At 41.6% G+C, this 11,599-nt stretch overlaps 1 long non-coding RNA gene across 2 annotated transcripts; it reads right to left on the bottom strand.

Moving 5' to 3' along the window:
• Positions 1–517: 517 nt before the first annotated feature.
• Positions 518–10,857, bottom strand: LOC135326287 (uncharacterized). Of its 2 annotated transcripts, XR_010386811.1 has the most exons (3): positions 10,750–10,857; positions 10,403–10,558; positions 518–9,277 (listed from the first exon to the last, which is right to left on the bottom strand). It is a non-coding gene; the product is annotated as an uncharacterized LOC135326287 (long non-coding RNA). The 2 variants fall into 2 exon arrangements; XR_010386812.1 differs by lacking the exons at positions 10,403–10,558; positions 10,750–10,857 and adding an exon at positions 9,992–10,075.
• Between the last annotated feature and the right edge of the window lie 742 nt (positions 10,858–11,599).

Here is an 11,599-nt window from a genome sequence, read left to right as displayed (position 1 = left end):
TAGTATTTTGATTCAGTGAATTATTCATATATATGACTTTTTCTGTAAGAGGGGAGTTGAGAGGTAATATTTCTCTTACCAAGCTTACAGCTGAATTAGTCACTCAGATCACTGCTTATCATCACTGGAGAGAAACTCGTAGAACACAGTTATTATTATCTTAAACATTTAACATTAACATTACCTATTCATTGCCTACGTCTCTCCATTTACTGTGAGGAGAGCTTAGTTTGGTTCAGCTGTAGACATTCTGCATTGCTTAAAACTGAATTAAGAGAAATAAATATTAGTCACATAAAATCAGTGGGACAATTAAGAAGCTTAGAGGTGAGCTGGTTTTTGTCAAAACAGTGTTCTGAACCAGAATTTTATGTTAGCTAAAAATACATTTGTAATTTTATTTGAGTAACTGGCTTCTACAAACTCTTTGGTGTCCATATGAATATATATGTTTGTGAATGCAAAAATAGATCTCTGTGTGTGTGCATGTGTGTATGTATAAAAATTCACTAAAATCTTCATTAAAGAATATTTTATTATGCTTTATAAATTAGTATATAGAGCTTATCTCACTGGGATTACTCTTAGTAGTATCTTAAATATTTTTCTCTCAGTAGAAATAAAGAAATAAAGCTTGGCTGATTGATAGCTTTTTACAGTATTAGTCTATTGACTTACAAGGCATCATTTCCTCCACAATTCCATCTTACTACACAATTGGACTTCTTAAACCCAATTCTTTCAAGAGTTTTTTGCCTACTACCTAACAGTTAAGAATTGCATGGAGAAGAGGCATGGAAAGGGAAAGGGGAAAGAGAAGGGGAAGTGGAAGAGGAGGGGGAAGGGGAAGGGGAAGGGGAAGGGAAAAGAGAGAGAAAGAGAAAAACGAGAGAGAAAGAGAGTGGGGACATGACAAATCTATGGAAGTCAATGGGATAAGGATCATGGATCTTCAATTTTTTTTTATAATCTCATTTAGCACCCCAAATAATATTTGCTGAAATTTTAATAATAAATGAAAGCTTTGACTTTAAGAAGAGTCTGGTACTGTGTGTCTTGTACAGATATATCTCAGGATTATGCTTCTAACCTGAACATTAATATTCATAGAGAACTCCACTGGTGTCTTATTCTGTTCTATTACTGAAGCAAAGAAAAAAATAAGAAATTATTTTTTCATTTATATTACTAAGCTTCAGTACACTTCTATTCATAGAACAGTGTAAAGTACCCTCAGGTACCTGAAAATGAGGCCTGAGAATTTTAGTTATCTGTTTGTATTTCGGGGCATTCAGTAGTAATGATAAACCATTATACTGCAGGATGAGCTGGTCTGTTAAAGACATATTGACATTCGATAAAAGTTGTCTTCATACAACAACTCTGAATAAAAAAGATTCTATGTTTATGACTCAGTACTTAAGCTCTTTCATAGTAATCGTAAATCTTTTTTCTGCTTTCCCACTATCTACTGAGATTTTTCACTTGAACATTCACCAGCATTTACAAATTGAATGTATTCTGTTCAGTAAGTTCAGAAACTGATTTAAAACCGTATTAGATGGCAAACGCAAGTAAGCACTAATATTGGAGGTCATCGTTGCTCTCATTGATTCACAAGTGCTATCTTGCTTATCTCTAAGTGATCAACACAGAAAATTCCTTCCAAAGTTTAGTCAGATTCCCTGGATTAAAATCATTCAATTAGAAGTATTTTAAATGAAAGTTATTAAGGTAAAATTCATTTTAACAGCAACACAAAAAAATCATGTGCAAATTCACAACTTTCAAAGAGTAATGAAGACAATTTAAAAATAATTTCTATTTTAGAACTGAGTCTAATGGATTTAATTCTGTAAATTTAGTGCAAACTTACAAGTGTTGCATAGGATAAAACTTAGCCCAGGCAGCTTACATTAGATTGTTGAACCCAAAGCCCAAGGAGAAAAGTTTTACTAAAACCTCCCAGGTAAAAAACAACCCTGTGGGAAAAACAAAGCAAAACAAAACCCAGAAACCGAAAATAACACTTGCCAAATTCAGAAGAACAGGAAATGACCAGTTATAGCTTTTGCTCTTCAACCAGAAAGGTAGACTCTTAAAGATACCTACAGGGCTTATTTTATACTTTTCTATTGCTCTGTTCTTCTCTGTCAATGCAGTACTCAAGGGAGGAAAAAACACTTACAATTTGTTTTTACAGAATCAATAACATGCCCATTTATTCCTTTTCTCAGATTTCTTTGATTTTTTTACTGTAATTTCTGTATGTTTCTATTTTTTTTATTCATCCAGAGAATCTCAGAGCCTCATTAAACTCTATAGATTTTCATGACAGATATGAAATAGCCAAAACACATTGGATTGACATTAGGTTTAAAGACAGGGATCACATGCCTAAAAGAGAATATAAATGTATCCTGCCTATATTCTCAACCACTTACACTTTTTTAATTTGCTAATTATGATATTTTGCCTATATGTTAACATATAATATTACTAGGATCAAAATAAATAATAGTGTTATGCTCAAAATCTTGTTTATGGGCAAAGAGGAAACATACCTTACATATAAAGCCAAGAATTTAGTGTTAATATAGTGGGAATCTTAACGGTCTAAATGCAGGATCGTTATTCGTCCAGAAGAAATTGTTACATGAGAAGAAGGGTTCTATACACCAAAAAAGCCTCAATAATAATAATAATAATAATACTGTTAAAATTGTTACACTTCAGAGTTTCTACTCTTTTCCCAGTATTATGTTCACCCTTCCGTTGCTCCGTAGGTCCTAGGTCTGTGGTTCATTTATGGCGGGATGACGGTGGGTGTTAGAGCGAGCTGTCAGCATCTGGGCTCCTTCGCCGGGAGGAATATGATGTTCATGGTGATGGTTTCCTCCTACTCACTCTAGGATTCATCTGCGGCTATTTTTATATGTTTTCTAGTATGCTTTTACATCATTCTTTCTTCATTGGTCTGCAGCTCTGTGTTGGATATGAATTTCTGGTGTTTGGGGCCTTTTACATAAGTTAAATGTGCATTTTTTGTTGTCCTGTTTGTTTATCAACCTATGGTTCTACCGTACAAAGATAAACACAAGTAAAATAAAATAGCCATCGCCATCCGGGCAGTTAGAAAAACTGCTGCCCCAGCTAAGCCGAGGGAAGCAGAGCTGCAGGCGAGACGAGTTCAGACAAAACTCGGGCCAAGCCTGACCAGCCTCAGTCCCGAGGCTGTGCAAACTCAGTGCGAAGCTTACGGCCAGGAGCTAGCAATGCCCATACTGTATTACAGGGTAACAGTAAAATCTCTCAAATTACAAAAATTCAGATTTGTTTTATAAAAACAAATTTAGACATCTGAACTGTCGACGACCACACATGAACTGGAAACTCGGAGTAGTTGAACGATAGGTGAGACAAGTCCTAAAGCAGCTGTCTTCTGATGTGTCTGACTACACTTAACCTAAATAATCTGGGAATTTAAATTGGTTCCCAAGTCTGGCACACACCACTTTGACCCATTTACTCCAGTGTTTGACAGAGACTAAACCTGGGTTCACCGCCTAGGAGGCAGCCAAAACACATCTAACCTGGACCAGGCGAATCCTTGTTTTCTCTCCTTTCTGTCACCATTCCCAGCAAATCTATGTACAACCCGAATAAGCAGCACATGCCGAATTTGGGTTCTGACTCAGGTGAGAGTCAGAATCATTTACCAATAGGTAAATGCAGCAGAGATAAGGCATAAGGATTCACATACACCACATGCTTTTTATGTTTGATATGAATATTACTCTTGTTTTTGTTATGCTCAAAATTATGATTATGGATAAAATTGAAACACAACTTTTATATTAAGACAAGAATTTATCAGCAGTTGCTGATTTTTGGAAGAGTTGAATTAGCTCGACAGTGGTGGCTGCAGTGATGGTTGTACGAGGCATCAGAGAAAGCTGGCTGAGATTTCTGTGAACAGAGGCATGTGCTACTTCTGGATTTCCATGAACGCTGGTGGTGCTAAATGGTGCACTGGTGTGAATAGACCTTATTGACATATCCTTGAAAACCAGGTAGAAATGTTTGTTTGTGTCACCTTTCTAGTCAAAGCTTGCACACAGAAAGCAGCCACAATTTGGTCCTAAATCTATCCAAACTATCTCAGAATTTAAGCAAAATCTGCTTTTAGCATATTTTTAATTGAAGAATAAGAAATTAAAATCATGAAAAGACAATGCGTATAGCTGTGCTAATGATTTTTTTTATAAATTCAGGGTGAAATATTTCAAATCACATTAAAATGAAATCAGACATGTCACATTTAAAATATACGTATATGATTTTCTGCTGTTTTAATTCATTATCAGTACACAAAACACAGAAAACGCAGTATGAATACATAGGATCCCAACACTGAACAAACAATATATCTGAACCAGCAAGAAACCCTGCTTAAAACACAGATTGCCCTGCTGAAGTCCTGTTAACCCCAAAATATATGTGAGATTTCTATGTCTGTAGCAAAAGGTCAGAAAAAGAAGAAAAGAAGGTGTGTTTTGACTAATACATTGACTTAAACTTTGGCTAGTGTGTCATTTTTTTGCTATGACATGTAGGGACTACTTTATCCGCAATCAAATTTCTTGAATGAAAATACAGTATGCAGGTGCTATAAAAAAAGAAATAATATGGTCAAAGTAATAAAAGAGGTAAAGTTCATACATTTGATTTGTTTCTCATATTGCTCATATTTACTTTATTGACCAGAAGGGTGCAATTGGTCAAGGGTTGTAATTTTTAAGCTCTTCATATTGATATATACATATTGTGTGTATATGTGTATATATACATATATATATATATATCTATAAAAAATGTTGAAATGAATTTTAGCCTAGATATTATCTTCCTTGACAGCTAAGAAGAAAGTCTTTCCTTTAAATAGTGTTCTTCTCACATAGCTGTTTGTGGTTTGTAACACAGAGGTATACATGCACACAAGGGAAGATATTTAGTTATAGTGCACACAGGGCATAGTTTAAAGTGGGTTTAAAGAAGAGTAACATTTATTTTTGGTGGCTTTTTTCTTTTTTTGCCCTCCCATGAACATTTGGATAAACAGCAAACAGCTTATCAATTGTTGGATTTGTTGTGGCAAAAACCTGTGCCGTAGGGCTCTGCGACCCAAAAGGAAAGATAATGAAGTCGGTCAGTGAAATAAGATAGAAGTAATTGAATCGATTTTTTCAAGTAAAAAACAAAACAAGGAATCTGTAAGTCTGTTTCATGATTTTTGACTTTCTCTGAAAAGCCTTCAAAGGCGGTTATAAAGGTCAGGTATCTACACACAGTTAGCCATTTTTGGTAATCTGTGAAAATTTGTGGTTATTCTTAGGAGGAATCCTAGCATTTTTAATATGTCTGACTTTTTTTTTTGTCTGCTGATAGATGACCCAGTGTATTAGCGTTAACTCAGCATTTACAATGGAATGCAGTGAGCGTTTTTTGGGAGGGGAGCTGAGTCTGGGGGAAGGGAGAAAGGAGGGGCAGGGAGGAGGAGATTCTTATAATGAAGTTGTGGTGTTAAAGCTGAAAAGTTAAAGGTAAAATGTAACAGCTTGTCATAATTATGTTTCATATTGGCAGGTGTTCTGAACTTGCTGTTTGATAACTAGACATACAAATTTCAGCTCTTAAAGCTTTGCAGCCAATTTAAGGGCTCATTTATTTCACTGACAGCAAGATGTATATGTTGCCTGGCAGAGTGGATGTCTGGGGCCAAATCCACCAGTTTGTTGCTTGCTTGTCTCACGGGAAGTAAATAGTAGCAATTTTTCAGCATAGGCATACCAGCACAAGGTGTTTAGCAAATAAATGAGCATAAGATGACCTGTGGTGTCCTGAAATTACTAAAATTCATGAATAATAAAATGATCTATAGCTTGTTAGCAGAGGGCTATAGCAAAGGCTAATTTGCAGTCACTGAAGCTTTACAGGATAATTTGTAACTTTTGAAAATTTAATGACTTCATCAGCTTTTACCAGTTTTTCTTTTTACCAATATAATTGTCTGAAAGCTACCTTCGGCAGAGCTCTTCTGTCTAGATAATATCACAATCACCTATGTCATCACATTATGAATACTTAACGGACTTTATCTGAAGAACTACTTCTCTTTTCTTTTATCTTTCCTTTCATGTCTGTATTACGGTAACTAACAAAAATGTGTCTTTATCCTATGAAGACATACTTTTCATTTTGTTAAATCTTCTTGACATGGGAGACAGTTATAAGAAAAAAAATCAGTAGAGTAATGCAAAGGGAAGAGGAATTTAAAACATATATATGTTAACATATACATAAATACATATACATATTTGAGCAAACTATAGCTCACTGGAAATACACTGAAAGCACCCTAAAACAAGATCAAAGAAATCAGATGGAATCTTAAAGGGCTCTGCACATAACATATCACACATATTCAACAGCATTTAGTTACGGCTTTGCCAAGGAAAAGAGGGACCTGTGAGTTTTGATCCTCGATCACAGTGTTTATTTTTAATTAGATGAGATAGTCACTAACCCATGCATACAGAAATAATCAAGGGAACAGGGACCAAAACCACAGCTGTTGTCTCCTTCACCTGAAAGGCTGATCACTGAGTACGCTGTTCTTTCGTCCTTCCAGATTCAAACATTTTGAATTCTTTGGTGTCTTAATACTCGCTGTCTCCTACGTACATTACAGTTGGAGCCAGATTTGTGTTACCTTGGATATTGCTACATGAAAACGGGATGTAAGCCAATAGTCAGGCATACTTCAAAGTGAAGACTGTGGTTATGTTAAGCATTGCAGGAGTGCACACACTCCTGCAGCTTATAATTTGCTTTTCAAATGGTGACACTGTTTTAAGGCCTCTGAATTCTCTGTGTCACCTATCTCATAGGTTTCCTGGGCACATTTAGAAAAATATGCCCCTTCGCTACACTTTTGTGTGTCCCCTTTCTACATAAAGATCCCCACCCCTCGACGGGTATAAATATAACTACAGGTTGACGGCACCTTTTTCTCACCTAGTGCCATACCTTTGAGAAAGAAGAGATCCATCTAAAACTAGTGAAGAAAGTCCTATGCCAGGATTTATACGGGACTAACTCATTTCAATACCAAATGTACCTATCAGAGGAATGTTCCACCTGCAAAAACATACATTTCTATCAGGAAATATTTGAACGTTAATCTAGAAAAGCAAAAATAGAAAATGGGAGCATCCCCTGTGCAATCGCTACTTTTTTAAAAACATACTCTTAGTTAGGGAAGTTGAATTTTTAAACCATTAAAAAGTAAAGATAATTAACATCATTCACATAATACAGAGAAACAGCGATATTCGTCAGATACTTTTTAAAGTGCTTTAAGGGGATACTTACGAAGAGAATATTAGAAAAAGAGAAAGTACAACTGGAATATAGCAATATCTGGAAAATACAATTTAAGGAAAAGAGTATTCAAAGGAGGAAAGGGAAAGATAAAATAAATGAAATAAGTAGCTAGTGCACTTATTTTACAATTTTAATTCATTTTTAACCTTTGAACACTATTGAAGGCAAAAAATTGCAAAATTTATTCATTTATAGAGCCTTTTTAGTTTATTTTAGAAGTAGTTATTCTCTGACAATGCAGAACAAATCTCTCTTTTTAAAATATTTTTGATTTATGATTTAAAATTAATGACTTAGAAAGTATCATTCTACACAATATTTATATTGGTCTTCAAGTATTATATGTTGAGAAATCGCTGTATTATATGTTGAGAAAATATAAGATAGATCATGTGCAACAACGGGTTTCTCCAGATAACGGGCATCCTGAAGGAAACTTTACATAGGTAATCACAGTGACCTTGCTCTCTGTGGACAGTGTTTTTTGTAGTCAGAGCATATGGACCATGTACTTAGTCCCAGAACTTCAGAGTGGGTGCTTAAATCACAGTAAGTGGGAATTGCTCCTGAAAAAGGAGCTCTTTTTTTTTTTTGATTTTGTTTTATCCCCATCTCTGTCAAAGCAGTGATGTATCCTTCTGAGTTTTCTTGGGTAGAGGAAAAAAAAAAAAGATTAGGGACCTTGATCATATCACCTTCACTAGTCTGCTACTAAAAAAAAACTGAAAAAAAATCCTATTTCATCCCCTTACCATGCTTCCCCAGGAACTTAAGCTCTGTGAGCCAAAGGTAGTAGAACAATGAAGCAGTAGTTTAATGTTGTTTTTATGTTTAAATAAATTATTATCCTCTTTCTTTTTTCTGTATCCCATATCTTTTTTGTTCTTTCAGGCTATGAATATGCAGATCAAGTACTCTGTCTTTCTCTTTTTTTCCAGTAGCAAAACCATTAATAATTCCGTATAGGATTCTGACTATTTGGTAGTCTAAGAGCAGCTGTGAATTGCCCAGAAAAGATCCACCCCTTGTGGACACCGTGTCAGCATGATACCCGGTGATGACAGTGCACCTGAAGTCTCTTTAGGCTTGAACACACCACAGGCACAGTGTGCTGGGTCTGCCTGTTTGGCTACAGGCTAACCTGGACACAGTTCGCTGGGAGTCTCTGAATAGTCACACACCCAGAAGGCTGAAACTTGTATACATATACATCTCTGGAAACCGTCTTTTTAGGTTGTACATACGCTATAACATTGCTATATGTCTTGGCTGCAGAAAGTATTTTCTAAATGTGTAAGGTTGTTGGATAACTGCATTCATTCTGAGCTTGCATGGCAAATCTCATATGCTCCATAGGTAGAGAAACAGCAATTAATATTATCTACCAGGATGAGAGAGAGACTCCTGCAGCACCGAGACTGAAGAATAAAGATATTAAATTTTCATACCATCTTAACACCAAGTAATGTTTACCAGCTCATTCAATCTCCTTATTCAAGGTCTAAAATGAAATAATCACTTTAACTGTTCATGGAGAATATTGCACAATTTTGACTATGTGATATATTCGTGATCTAAACCAGAATCCATTTAATCAGTTACCGAATCAAACTTGAGATCTAGGGTGGCTTTTCTATCGAGGACAGCGGGATGCGTTCCCGACAGAACTTTATCAAGGGTTCTCACCACAAAGGTCTGTCTTAGTTACTCTTTTTTGCACTAAGCACAGACAGCAGCAGTTCACACACCAGCACGAAGCCCGGCATCACAGCCCTCGGAAAGGAAGTCGACTGTGCCTGCTCGGTAACCCTCAGGTGGGGAGGTGGGCGAACTGCACCAGATAAAAGCATTAAAGCTGTTAACACTCTGGTCTGATCATTCTAATATGCAACATTCCAGCAAGTCAATTTAATGAGCTTAGTGCAGTAAGAGCAATTTCAGCTATTTTCACATATTTGAGTGCTTGAATGTGAGCTATATTTCCTTCTTTTATCTTTTTAATACACCTAATTAAAACTACACAGACTTGGTTAACTTTTTAAAATAGCCACTCTCTACAGAATACTGGGAAAGGAGCAAAATTAGTCAAGTATTTTTAGAACTGCTTGTGCCCTTAAACTGAAAATGTTATCATTTATACATCTGTGAGCAAGGATTACAGGATCAGACCCTGAATTACATTTTACTCATGCTTATCAATTGTTTCCAGACTATTACATACATGCTTTATCCACAGATTAGTTTAAAAAATAATCCTTTTTTTTACCTGATATTTTTACCTGATATTGTGTGGTTTAATGGCTTTGGGGGGGTGGTTGCAGGAAGGGTGGGACTCTGCGGGGCCCTCAGGGCAGGGGTGCCATCCCAGATGCGTAGGGAGCGCATAGGGGTGCCCCACGTGGCTGTCAGCTTGGCAGGAGGAGCCACGGGTCTCCCACCCCACCAGACAGGGTGGGGGGGGAGGGGGAGGAGGAGGAGAAGGAGGAGGAGGAGGGGGGATTTATGAGCTCGCAGAGGACGCCAGAGGAGGCAGCAGGGAACTCACCAAGGGCCCCGCATCCCAGACGAGAGGAGGCATCAGGCTGCTGTGCCGCTGCTGGAAACATCCAGACCCCTGTGCAGCGTACGAGCGCCTGGGGAGATGCCAGAGGCAATGGAGGACCCATCGACACATGCTGCACCGGGGAAACTCATGGCTTTAGGGCAGCTGTACAGGAGGGAGCAGGGCTCAGCGGGGGTTCCAATCAGTTGGTGCCCAGGTCGGCTGGTACCCACAGTCTGTGCCTGGGGGCAGGGGAGGCCTCAGGGTGTCCAGGAGCATCTGTCTTCTACCCATCTTCTTGCTTGCCTAGCCACAATTCTCAAGTAAATAACTTGGGGCTGCACTAATCGTATCTAACTCAAGTTGACCTTAACCCTATTTGGTCCAGAGGTTTTAAACTCCTTCATGACCTACCAGCACTCTCGGGCACGCCTATTGCATCAGGAGCCGTCCTCCCGCCGACGCCGTGCCCTAATCCCGCTCCGGGGCCCGCCTGCCCCCCCGCTCCTCCAGGCTGCGTCCGCAGGGGCGAGCGCACGCCCCGGCCCGCGCTGGGGAGGAACCGGGGCCCTACAGGCGACACACGCAAAAGGGAGAGTCAGAGCCGCGCTCCGGCAGACCCGGCGCCGCGCAGACCCGGCGCCGCGCGGCCCCCGGCCCGACTCCCCCCCCCCGCCCCGCCGCCTCCACGCAGCGACGGCCCCGGCTGGCAGGACACAGCCCGACACCCGCGGCCACCCGAAGGCACACGCTCGCCTCACCTCGCCTCACCGCGGCCCCCACATGCTCGACTCCAGCGCGCCTCTGCCCTCGCCCGCCGCCGTCCAGCCAAAACACCCGCCCTGCTCGCCGCCATCTTGCCCGAGCGCGAGGGGCGGGGGGAGCGCGAGGGGCGGGGGGAGCGCGAGGGGCGGGGGGAGCGCGAGAGGGGCGGGGGGAGCGCGAGGGGCGGGGGGAGCGCGAGGGGCGGGGGGAGCGCGAGGGGCGGGGGGAGCGCGAGAGGGGCGGGGGGAGCGCGAGGGGCGGGGGGAGCGCGAGGGGCGGGGGAGCGCGAGGGGCGGGGGGAGCGCGAGGGGCGGGGGGAGCGCGAGAGGGGCGGGGGGAGCGCGAGAGGGGCGGGGGGAGCGCGAGAGGGGCGGGGGGAGCGCGAGGGGGGCGGGGGGAGCGCGAGGGGCGGGGGAGCGGAGCGCGAGGCAGGCCAGACCCGCAATGGCCCCACCCTCGCGTGGTCGCAGCGCCGCGCTGCAGCCGGCCGGCTCCCGCGCGCTAACCGCAGCCCGCCGCGCCACCCCGGCGCTCAGGCCGAGCAGCGAGCGCCCCGAGGCTGCTCTGCCCGCGCCCGAGAGAGCGGCGGGCATCAGCGAGCAGGCGCTGGGGCTGCCCCGGGGAGAGAGCGCCGCGGAGCAGCTCCGAGACAGCACTGCCCGTCCCCGCGCCCCCAGGAAGCACCGAGAAGGAAAAGCCCTCTCGGGAAAAGCGCTCCCGGTCCGTGAGCACCGGGCAGGGGGCACGAGCGCGGCCCCTGCGCTTACCCGTCCCCGAGAGAGCGCAGAGTAGCGGCCAACGCGGCGACCGGCAGCGCGCACGTGTGCGCCGGCTGCCCGCAACGGT

The sequence above is a fragment of the Dromaius novaehollandiae genome, unplaced genomic scaffold (genome assembly GCF_036370855.1).
Source record: "Dromaius novaehollandiae isolate bDroNov1 unplaced genomic scaffold, bDroNov1.hap1 HAP1_SCAFFOLD_102, whole genome shotgun sequence".
Taxonomy (NCBI): domain Eukaryota; kingdom Metazoa; phylum Chordata; class Aves; order Casuariiformes; family Dromaiidae; genus Dromaius; species Dromaius novaehollandiae.
The sequence above is the reverse complement of the archived record's forward strand: the minus strand, read 5'-3'. Positions and strand labels throughout refer to the sequence as shown.